We start from the raw sequence: 12,991 nt of genomic DNA, 5'->3' as shown, positions 1-12,991 counted from the left end.
ACTGTTTTGATTACTATAACTTTGTATATATAGTTTGAAATTAGGAAATGTGATGTTTCCAGCTTTGTTGTTCTTAATCAGGAACGGATGCTGGATTTTGTCAAATGCTTTTTCTGCATCAATTGAGAGGACCATGTGGTTCTTCTCTCTTCTCTTATTAATTTGTTCTATCACATTGATTGATTTGCGAATGTTGAACCATCCTTGTAGCCCAGGGATGAATCCCACCTGGTCATGGTGGAGAATCTTTTTAATGCGCTGTTGGATCCTGTTTGCTAGGATCTTGTTGAGAATCTTAGCATCCATATTCATCAGTGGTATTGGTCTGAAATTCTCCTTTTTGGTAGGGTCTTTGCCTGGTTTGGGGATCAGGGTAATGCTGGCTTCCTAAAAAGAGTCTGGAAGTTTTCCTTCTGCTTCAATTTTTTGAAACAGCTTCAGGAGAATAGGTGTTATTTCTTCTTTGAAAGTTTGGTAGAATTCCCCAGAGAATCCATCAGTCCTGGGCTCTTGTATTTTGGGAGGTTTTTGATCACTGCTTCAATCTCATTATTAGATATCGGTCTATTCAGGTTGTCAATTTCTTCCTGGTTCAATTTTGGGAGTTTATAGTTTTCCAGGAATGCATCCATGTTCTTTCTCAAGATTGCTTGGCTATTTGGGGTCTTTTGTGATGCCCCTACAAATTTTAGGATTATTATTTTTAATTCTGTGAAAAATGTCATTGGAATTTGGTAGCTATTGCATTGAATCTGTAGATTGCTTTGGGTACTATGGACATTTTGACAATATTAATTCCTCTTATCCATGAGTATAAAATATCTTTATTTATGTCTTCAGTTTTGTTCATTAATATCTTATGAAGTTTAATGTACAATTCTTTCACTTCCTTGATTAAATGTGTTCCCAAGGTTTTTCTTGTTTTTTTTTTATGTTATTGTAAAAGGAATTGTTTATTTTTCAGATATTTCATTGCTACCATATAGAAATGGAAGAGATTATTGTACATTGATTTTATGCCCTGCAACATTACTGAATTAACTTATTAATTCTGACAGTTTTGGTGGAATCTTTAGAGATTTCTACATATAAGATCATATCATCTGCAGGCAGAGACAATTTTACTTCCTTTTTTATTTGGATGTCTTTTATTTCTCCTTCTTGCCCAATTGCTCTGGCTAGGACTTCCAGTGCTATATGAACAGAATTAGTGAGAGTGTGTATCCTTGTCTTGTTCCTAATCTTAGAGGAAAATTTTCAGATTTTCAACAATGAGGTAAGCAATATGTTACTCATATATGGTCTTTATTATGATGCAGTATTTTCCTTTCATACCCACTTTGTTGGAAGTTTCCATCATGAAAGAATGTTGTATTCTGTCAAATGCTTTTTTTCATCTATTTCTTCATCTATTGACATGATCATATGATTTTTATCTTTCATTCTACTAAATGGGGTCTCACATTGGTTGATTTATGTATGTTCAACAATCCTTGCATCCCAAGGATAAATCCGACTTGATCATGATGTACGATCCTTTTATTTATTTATTTTTTGATGTATGATCCTTTTAATGTGGTGTTGAATTCAGTTTGCTGGTATTTTGTTGAGGATTTTCGCATCAGTGTTCATCAGGAATATTGGCTTATGGTTTTCTTTTCTCATAGTGCCCTTATTTGGCTTTGGTATTGGTATTGCTGGCTTCATAAATTGAGTTTGGGAGTGCTCCCTCATCTTAAATTTTATGGAAAATCTTGAGAAGAACTGGTGTTAAGTCTTCTTGAATTTCCTGGTAGATATCATCAGCAAAACCATCCAGTCCTGGGCTTTTCTGTGTTGGTAGGGTTTTGATTACTGATTCAAATTCTTTACTTATTATTGGACTGTTCGGATTTTCTATTTCTTAGTTATTCACTATTAGTAAGTTCTGTTTCTAGGAATTTCTCCATTATTTCTAGGTTATCTGATTTGTTAGCATGTAACTGTTTGTAGTAGTCTCTTACGATTATATGTATTTCTGTATCATTACTTGTAATGTCTCTTCTTTCACTTCTGATTTTATTTGAGTCTTCTTTCTTTATTTTAGTCTAGCTCAAGGTAGCCTTCTTTTTCTTTAAAAAAAAAAAGAAAGAAAAACCTAGCTCTTAGTTTCAAAGATCTTTTCCATTGTTTTTCTGTTCTCTATTTCATTTATCTCTTCTCTATTTTTATTATTTCCTTCGCTTCTATTAACTTTAGGTTTGGTTTGTCCTTCTTTATCTGATTCCTCAAGGTGCAAAGTTGGGTTGTTTGAGATCATTCTTTTCCCTTAATTTAGGTTTTTATCCCTATAAAATTAATTCTTAGAACTGCTTTTGCTACATAAAATCAGGTTTTGTATGTTGTTTCTAGTGCTGTTTGTTTCAATATACTTTTTTTTTCTTTTCAGCATAACAGTATTCATTGTTTTTTTCAACTTCTATTTATTTATTTATTTATTTATTTATTTTCAGCATAACAGTATTCATTGTTTTTTTTTTAAAGATTTTATTTATTTATTTGACAGAGAGAGATCACAAGCAGATGGAGAGTCAGGCAGAGAGAGAGAGAGAGAGAGAGAGGGAAGCAGGCTCCCCGCCGAGAAGAGAGCCCGATGCGGGACTCGATACCAGGACCCCGAGATCATGACCCAAGCCGAAGGCAGCAGCTCAACCCACTGAGCCACCCAGGCGCCCATTCATTGTTTTTTTTTTTTTTAACTTTTATTTATTTATTTATTTATTTATTTATTTTCAGCATAACAGTATTCATTGTTTTTGCACCACACCCAGTGCTCCATGCAATCCATGCCCTCTCCAATACCCACCACCTGGTTCCCCCAACCTCCCACCTCCCGCCACTTCAAACCCCTCAGATTGCTTTTCAGAGTCCATAGTCTCTCATTGTTCACCTCCCCTTCCAATTTCCCCCAACTCCCTTCTCCTCTCTAACTCCCCTTGACCTCCATGCTATTTATTATGCTCCACAAATAAGTGAAACCATATGATAATTGACTTTCTCTGCTAGACTTATTTCACTCAGCATAATCTCTTCCAGTCCCATCCATGTTGCTACAAAAGTTAGGTATTCATCCTTTCTGATGGAGGCATCATACTCCATAGTGTATATGGACCACATCTTCCTTATCCATTCGTCCGTTGAAGGGCATCTTGGTTCTTTCCACAGTTTGGCAACCGTGGCCATTGCTGCTATAAACATTGGGGTACAGATGGCCCTTCTTTTCACTCCATCTGTATCTTTGGGGTAAATACCCAGTAGTGCAATGGCAGGGTCATAGGGAAGCTCTATTTTTAATTTCTTGAGGAATCTCCACACTGTTCTCCAAAGAGGCTGCACCAACTTGCATTCCCACCAACAGTGTAAGAGGGTTCCCCTTTCTCCACATCCCCTCCAACACATGTTGTTTCCTGTCTTGCTAATTTTGGCCATTCTAAGTGGTGTAAGGTGGTATCTCAATGTGGTTTTATCACTGATGAATATGGATGCTAAGATTCTCAACAAGATCCTAGCAAACAGGATCCAACAGCACATTAAAAAGATTATCCACCATGACGAGGTGAGATTCATCCCTGGGCTACAAGGATGGTTCAACATTCGCAAATCAATCAATGTGATAGAACAAATTAATAAGAGAAGAGAGAATAACCACGTGGTCCTCTCAATTGATGCAGAAAATGCATTTGACAAAATCCAACATCTGTTACTGATTAAAATGCTTCAAAGTATAGGGATAGAGGGAACATTCCTGAACTTCATAAAATCTATCTATGAAAGACCCACAGCAAATATCATCCTCAATGGAAAAAGCTTGCAGCCTTCCCGTTGAGATCAGGAACACGACAAGGATGCCCACTCTCACCACTCTTGTTCAACATAGTATTAGAAATCCTAGCAACAGGAATCAGACAACAAAGAGAAATAAAAGGTATCCAAATTGGCAATGAAGAAGTCAAACTCTCTCTCTTCACGGATGACATGATTCTTTACATGGAAAACCCAAAAGACTCCACCCCCAAACTACTAGAACTCATACAGCAATTCAGCAACGTGGCAGGATACAAAGTCAATGTACAGAAATCAGGGTCTTTCTTATAGACTAACAATGAAAATACAGAAAGGGAAATTGGAGAATCAATTCCATTTACTATAGCACCAAGAACCATAAGATACCTGGGAATAAACCTAACCAAAGAGGTAAAGGAACTATACTGAGGAACTACAGAACACTCATGAAAGAAATTGAAGAAGACATGAAAAGATGGAAGACAATTCCATGCTCTTGGATCAGAAGAATAAACATTTTTAAAATGTCTATACTGCCTAGAGCTTTCTATATTTTTAATGCCATTCCAATCAAACTTCCACCAGTATTTTTCAAAGAGCTGGAGCAAACAATCCTAAAATTTGTATGGAATCAGAAGAGACCACGAATCACTAAGGAAATGTTGAAAAACAAAAATAAAACTGGGGGCATCATGTTACCTGATTTCAAGCTTTCCTACAAAGCTGTGATCACCAAGACAGCATGGTACTGGCATAAAAACAGACACATAGACCAGTGGAACAGAGTAGAGAGCCCAGATATGGACCCTCAACTCTATGGTCAAATAATCTTTGACAAAACAGGAAAAAATATACAGTGGAAAAAAGACTGTTCTCTTCAATAAATGGTGCTGGGAAAACTGGACAGCTATATGTAGAAGAATGAAACTCGACCATTCTCTTACACCGTACACAAAGATAAACTCAAAATGGATAAAGATCTCAACGTGAGACAGGAATCCATCAGAATCCTAGAACATAAGCAGTAACCTCTTTGATATCAGCCACAGCAAGTTCTTTCAAGATATGTCTCCAAAGGCAAAGGAAACAAAAGCAAAGATGAATTTTGGGACTTCATCAAAATCAAAAGCTTCTGCTCAGCAAAGGAAACAGTCAACAAAACAAAGAGGCAACCCACGGAATGGGAGAAGATATTTGCAAATAACAGTACAGACAAAAGGTTGATATTCAGGATCTATAAAGAACTCCTCAAACTCAACACACACAAAACAGACAATCATATAAAAAAATGGGCAGAAGACATGAACAGACACTTCTCCAATGAAGACATACAAATGGCTATCAGACACATGAAAAAATGTTCAACATATTTTTATTTTATTTTTTATTTTATTTATTTTTATTTATTTTCAGCGTAACAGTATTCATTGTTTTTTGCACCACACCCAGTGCTCCATGCAATTCATGCCCTCTCTAATACCCACCACCTGGTTCCCCCAACCTCCCGCCCCCGCCTCTTCAAAACCCTCAGATTGTTTTTCAGAGTCCATAGTCTCTCATTGTTCACCTCCCCTTCCAATTTCCCTCAACTCCCTTCTCCTCTCTAACTCCCCTTGTCCTCCATGCTATTTGTTATGCTCCACAAATAAGTGAAACCATATGATAGTTGACTCTCTCTGCTTGACTTATTTCACTCAGCATAATCTCTTCCAGTCCCGTCCATGTTGCTACAAAAGTTGGGTATTCATCCTTTCTGATGGAGGCATAATACTCCATCGTGTATATGGACCACATCTTCCTTATCCATTCGTCCGTTGAAGGGCATCTTGGTTCTTTCCACAGTTTGGCGACCGTGGCCATTGCTGCTATAAACATTGGGGTACAGATGGCCCTTCTTTTCACTCCATCTGTATCTTTGGGGTAAATACCCAGTAGTGCAATTGCATGGAGGACCAGGGGAGTTAGAGAGGAGAAGGGAGTTGGGGGAAATTGGAAGGGGAGGTGAACCATGAGAGACTATGGACTCTGAAAAACAATCTGAGGGGTTTGAAGCAGCGAGGGGTGGGAGGTTGTGGAAACCAGGTGGTGGGTATTAGAGAGGGCACGGATTGCATGGAGCACTGGGTGTGGTGCAAAAACGATGAATACTGTTATGCTGAAAATAAATTTTTTAAAAATGCAAAAAAAAGATTTTATTTATTTATTTGACAGAGATCGCAAATAGGCAGAGAGGCAGGCAGAGAGAGAGAGGAGGAGAGCAGGCTTCCCACTGAGCAGAGAGCCTGATGTGGGGCTCGATCCCAGGACCCTGGGATCATGACCTGATCCAAAGGCAGAGGCTTAACCTATTGAGCCACCCAGGCACCCCTCATTATAGTTTTGATTTGCATTTCCCTGATGGTAAGTGATGATGAACATCTCTCCATATGTCTGTTGGCCATCTGTAGGTCTTCTTTAGAAAGATGTTTATTCGTGTATTCTGCCCATTTTTAAACTGGATTATTTGTTTCTTGGGTGTTGAGTTGTATAAGTCCTTTATATATTTTGGATACTAACCGTTTATCAGAGCTGTCATTTGCAAATATCTTCTCCCATTCCATAGGTTGCACTTTAGTTTTGTTGATTGTTTACTTCACTGTGCAGAAGCTTTTTATTTTGATATAGCCCTATAATTCACTCGTGCTTATCTTTCCCTTGCCTCAGGAGATACCTAGAAAAATTTGTTACAGCTGGTGTCAGAAAGGTTACTGTCTGTGTTTTCTTCTGGGATTTTGATGGTTTTATGTCTCACATTTTTTGGTCTTTAATCCATTTTGGATCCATTTTTGTGTATGGTGTACGAAAGTGATCTAGTTTCACTCTTTTGCATGTTGGTGTCCTGTTTTGTTGTTGGTGTCCCAACAACATTTGTCAAAGATTAACTGACCATATAGTTGTGGGTCTATTTCTGAGTTTTGAGTTTCCTGTTCTGTACCATCAACCTAAGTGTCTATTTTTGTGCCAGTACCATAACATTTTGATTACTACAGCTTTGAAATATAACTTGAAGTCTGGAATTGTGATTCCTCCAGCTTTGCCTTTTTTTTCAGGATTTTTTTTTGGGTATTTGGGGTCTGTTGTGGTTACATTCAAATTTTAGGATTGTTCTAGTTCTGTGAAAAATGCTGTTGGTATTTTGATAGGTCTTGTATTAAATGTGCATATTGCATTGGGTAGTATAGACATTTCAACTATATTTGTTCTTCCAAGCCATGAGCATGGAATGTCTTTCCATTTCTTTGTGTCATCTTTAATTTCTTTCATAAATGTTCAATAGTTTTCAGAATATAGTTCTTTCACCCCTTTGGTTATGTTTATTCCTAGGGATTTTATTATTTCAGAAGTGTGTTGTTTATGAAATAAGTCAAGCAGAGAAAGACAATTATCATATGGTTTCACTCATATGTGGAATATAAGGAATAGCTCAGAGGACCACAGGAAAAGGGAGGGAAAACTGAATCGGAAGAAATCAGAGAGAGAGAGAGAGAGAGAGAGAGAGAAACCATGACAGACTCCTGACTCTGGGAAACAAACTGAGGGTTACAGAAAGGAAGGGTTTGGGGGATGACGTAACTTAGTAATGGGTATTAAGGAGGGCATGTGATGTGATAAGCACCGGGTGTTATACACAGCTAATGAATCATTGAAACACTACATCAAAAACTAATGATGTCTATATGTTGGCTAATTGAACATAAAAAAAGAAGTGTGTTTAATTTCAACACATTTGTGAGTTTTCCACTTTTCCTGTTATTTGTTTCTAGTTTCATACCACTGTGACCAGAAAAGACAAATGGTATGATTTCAGTTTTCTTAAAAGTGTTGAAACTTGTTTTATGATATGATATATAACCTATTGGAGAGAATTTTTCATGTGCATTTGAAAGAGTATGTATTCTGCAGCCTTCTGGTAGAATGTTCTGTATGTTTTTAGGCCAATTTAGTTTAAAGAATAGTTCGAGTCCAATGTTTCCTTATTGATTTTCTGTCTTGATGATCTATCCTTTGCTGAAAGTGGGTATGTAAATCCACTATTATTATTGTATTGCTGTCTATTTATCCTTTTAGATCTATGAGTACTTTCTTTTTAAAAAATATTTATTTCTTTTCAGCATAACAGTATTCATTGTTTTTGCACCACACCTAGTGCTCCATGCAATCAATATATTTAGGTGCTACAATTTGAGGTGCATACATAGTTACAGTTGTTATATATTCTTAACGAATTGACCCTTTGATCATTATATAATGATGTTCTTTGTATCTTCTTACAGCCTTTGGGTTAGTCTGTTTTGTCTGATATAAGTATACTTACCCCTGCACTTTTTGTTTCAATTTGCATGGAATATCTTTTTCCATTCTTTCAAGTCTTGCATTGCCATCTTTGTATTTGTAAAAGCAGTCACCACCTTTATATATACTCTACTGACTTGCTTTCAAAGACTAATACCTGGGGCCCCTGGGTGGCTAAGTGCATTGAGCTCTGCCTCCGGCTCAGGTCATGATCTCGGGGTCCTGGGATCAAGCCCCTCATTGGGCTCTCTGCTCAGCGGAGAGCCTGCTTCCTTCTCTCTCTCTGCTTGCCTCTCTGCCTAATTGTGATCTTTCTGTCAAATAAATAAATAAAATCCTTAAAAAAAAAGACTAATACCTTCCATCAGTTTTATTAGGGATTCTGAGATTTTCTCAACCTTTGCTAATACACCTGCTGCACACTTCTTATTTCTTCTTGGAGAGGAGTTCATAAAATTGTATGACTTCTCTTGATCCTGCAAAGTTAAGCTGAGAGTTGGCAGCCTCCCATATGCTCTCTCAAAGGCAGTGCTAAAAGCTCAAGTTTGTGTGCATTCTCCCAATCCAACAATCTTGCCGGCTCTCTGCTTGTGCTCATTACCTGTATGAGAAGGATCTCTCTAGACACTCCCAGAGGCACAGAGAGCTGACCATAAGGAAAGAGATGTATGTAGGTGAGGGGCAGAGCGCATTGGGGGGTGTCCATGGCCAATTGGGGGTATCTTCAGGTAAGGTATTTCTAAAGGCTCATGGGCAATCTTCCTGATGTTGTCCAGTGCATGATTTGTATTAACCTGTCCCTTTGATGGATTTGAGAATCCTGGTTACTGTTCTTCCAGCTGCTCTATCACCGACCCTACCCCAGTCGTGCTGTAGCACCTGAATATTCTGGACAGCATAAGAAAGAAATGGATCACTGGAAGTGTTCCACACACCTATGGAAGCCAGATGCTCACTTACATGGTCTCACTTTCCCTATGGGAGAAATCACAATGAAAAAGAGCTCTCTTGACACTGAGCTGTGCCAAGTTGGGGGAAGAGTGATGTTGGTAAAGTGAAACTGCTCCTACTATCCTCTACAATGCATCCAATTTCAGATTTTTTTCTCCAGTGGTGTGCTGGAACTTCTCCACTTATTTCATGGACTTCAAAAAAGGCTCTCTCATTGATAAGTGATTTTCAAAGTCAGTTCTCCTTGGAAGAAGATGGTAGAAAACACCTATTTTACCATTTAAATATTATATTACTCCATTCTGTTAAGCAACATTCAACATTTGATAGAATTCACCACTGATGTCATTTGGTGTTGGGCTTTTCTTTGTGGGAAGTTTTTTTTTTTTTTAATTTAATTTCTTTTCAGATTAACAGAATTCATTGCTTATGCACCACATCCAGTGCTCCATGCAACATGTGCCCTCCATAATACCCACCACCAGGCTCACACAACCTCCCATCCCCTGCCCCTTCAAAACCCTCAGATTGTTTTTCAGAGTCCATAGTCTCTCATGGTGCATCTTCCCCTCCAATTTCCCTCAACTCCCTTCTCCTCTCCATCTCACCAAGTCTCTTTGTTATTTCTTATGGTCCACAAATAAGTGAAACCATATGATAATTGACTCTCTCTGCTTGACTTATTTCATTCAGCACAATCTCTTCCAGTCCCGTCCATGTTGATACAAAAGTTGGGTATTCATTCTTTCTGATAGAGGCATAATACTCCATAGTGTATATGGAGCACATATTCCTTATCCATTCATCCGTTGAAGGGCATCTTGGTTCTTTCCACAGTTTGGCGACCCTGGCCATTGCTGCTATAAACATTGGGGTACACGTGGCCCTTCTTTTCACTACTTCTGTATCTTTGGGGTAAATGCCCAGTAGTGCAATTGCAGGGTCATAGGGAAGCTCTATTTTTAATTTCTTAAGGAATCTCCACTAGGTTTTCCAAAGTGGCTGTATCAACTTGCATTCCCACCGGCAGTGTAAGGGGTTCCCCTTCCTCCCCATCCTCTCCAACACATGTTGTTTCCTGTCTTGTTAATTTTGGCCATTCTAACTGGTGTAACGTAGTATCTTAATGTGGTTTTGATGTGAATCTCCCTGATGGCTACTGATGATAAACATTTTTTCAGGTGTATGTCAGCCATTTGTATGTTTTCATTGGAGAAGTGTCTGTTCATGTCTTCTGCCCAGTTTTTGACATGATTATCTGTTTTGTGTGTGTTGAGTTTGAGGAGTTCTTTATAGATCCTGGATATCAGCCTATTGTCTGTACTGTCATTTGCAAATATCTTCTCCCATTCCGTGGGTTACCTCTTTGTATTGTTGACTGTTTCTTTTGCTGTGCAGAAGCTTTTGATCTTGATGAAGTCCCAAAAGTTCATTTTTGTTTTGGTTTCCTTTGCCTTTGGAGACATATCTTGAAAGAAGTTGCTGTGGCTGATATCGAAGAGGTTACTGCCTATATTCTCCTCTAGGATTCTGATGGATTCCTGTCTCATGTTGAGGTCATTTATCCATTTCGACTTCATCTTTGTGTATGGTGTAAGAGAATGGTCGAGTTTCATTCTTCTACATATAGCTGTCCAATTTTCCCAGCACCATTTCTTGAAAAGACTCTCTTTTTCCACTGTATATTTTTTCCTGCTTTGTCGAAGATTATTTGACCATAGAGTTGCAGGTCCATATCTGGGCTCTCTACTCTGTTCCACTGGTCTATGTGTCTGTTTCTATGCCAGTACCACGCTGTCTTGGTGATCACAGCTTTGTAGTAAAGCTTGAAATCAGGCAACGTGATGCATCCAGTTTTGTTTTTCTTTTTCAACATTTCCTTAGCAATTCTGGGACTCTTCTGATTCCATACAAATTTTAGGATTGTTTGCTCCATCTCTTTGAAAAATACCGGTGGAATTTTGATCGGAATGGCATTAAAAGTATAGATTGCTCTAGGCAGTATAGACATTTTAACAATGTTTATTCTTCCGATCCAAGAGCATGGAATGGTCTTCCATCTTTTTGTGTCTTCTTTGATTTCTTTCATGAGTGTTCTATAGTTCCTCGAGTACAGATCCTTTACTCTTTGGTTAGGTTTATTCCCAGGTATCTTATGGTTCTTGGTGCTCTAGTAAATGGAATCAGTTCTCTAATTTCCCTTTCTGTGTTTTCATTGTTAGTGTATAAGAAAGCAACTGATTTCTGTACATTAACTTTGTATCCTGCCACATTACTGAATTGCTGTATGAGTTCTAGTAGTTTGGGGGTGGAGTCTTTTGGGTTTTCCATGTAAAGTTGACATGAGTCATCTGCGAAGAGAGAGAGTTTGACTTCTTCATTGCCAATTTGGATACTTTTTATTTCTCCTTGTTGTCTGATTGCTGTTGCTAGGACTTCTAATACTATGTTGAACAAGAGTGGTGAGAGTGGGCATCCTTGTCGTGTTCCTGATCTCAACGGGAAGGCTGTGAGTTTTTTCCCATTGAGGATGATATTTGCTGTGGGTTTTTCATAGATAGATTTTATGACGTTCAGGAATGTTCTTTCTATCCCTATACTTTGAAGCGTTTTAATCAGGAATGGATGCTGGGTTTTGTCAAATGCTTTTTCTGCATCAAAAAGAGGACCATGTCCGTGCACAGACTGCATGGAGCACTGGCTGTGGTACAAAAACAATGAATACTGTTATGCTGAAAATAAATTTAAAAAATGATTAAAAAAAAAAAGAGGACCATGTGGTTCTTCTCTCTTCTCTTATTGATTTGTTCTATCACATTGATTGATTTGCGAATGTTGAACCACCCTTGCAACCCAGGGATGAATCCCCCTTGGCCATGGTGGATTATGTTTTTAATGTACTGTTGGATCCTATTTGCTAGGATCTTGATGAGAATCTTAGCGTCCATATTCATCAGTGATATTGGCCTGAAATTCTCCTTTATGGTGGGGTCTTTGCCTGGTTTGGGGGTCAGGGTAATGCTGGCTTCCTAAAAAGAGTCTGGAAGTTTTCCTTCTGCTTCAATTTTCTGAAACAGTTTCAGAATAGGTGTTATTTCTTCTTTGAAAGTTTGGTAGAATTCCCCCGGGAATCCATCAGGTCCTGGGCTCTTGGTTTTTGGGAGGTTTTGATCACTGCTTCAATCTCGTTACTAGATATCAGTCTATTCACGTTGTCTATTTCTTCCTGGTTCAATTTTGGAATTTTATAGTTTTCCAGGAATGCATCCATTTCATCCAGGTTGCTTAACTCATTGGCACATAACTGTTGATAATAACTTCTGATGATTGTTTCTATTTCCTTGGTGTTGGTTGTAATCTCTCCCTTTTCATTCATAATTTTATTAATTTGGGCCTTCTCTCTTTTCTTTTGGATTAGTTTAGCCAAGGGTTTATCGATCCCATTGATTCTTTCAAAAAAACATCTTCTAGTTTCATTGATGCATTCTACTGTATCTCTAGGTTCTATCTCATTGATCTCTGCTCCAATCCTGATTATTTCCCTTCTTGTGTGTGGAGTTGGCTTAATTTGTTGTTGATTCTCCAGCTCTTTAAGGTGTAGAGACAGCTGGTATATTCTGGATTTTTCAGTTTTTTGAGTGAGGCTTGGATGGCTATGTATTTCCTCCTTAGGACCGCCTTGGCTGTATCCCATAGGTTTTGGACCGAAGTGTCTTCATTCTCATTGGTTTCCATGAATTGTTTCAGTTCTTCTTTGATCTCCTGGTTGATCCAAGCATTCTTAAGCAAGGTGGTCTTTAGCTTCCAGGTGTTTGAATTCCTTCCAAACTTTTCCTTGTGGTTGAGCTCCAGTTTCAAAACACTGTGGTCTGAGAATATGCAGGGA

This window comes from Enhydra lutris, unplaced genomic scaffold (assembly GCF_002288905.1).
Source record: "Enhydra lutris kenyoni isolate GAN:26980312 unplaced genomic scaffold, ASM228890v2 scaffoldscaffold119, whole genome shotgun sequence".
Classification (NCBI taxonomy): Eukaryota; Metazoa; Chordata; class Mammalia; order Carnivora; family Mustelidae; genus Enhydra; species Enhydra lutris.
The sequence above is the reverse complement of the archived record's forward strand: the minus strand, read 5'-3'. Positions refer to the sequence as shown.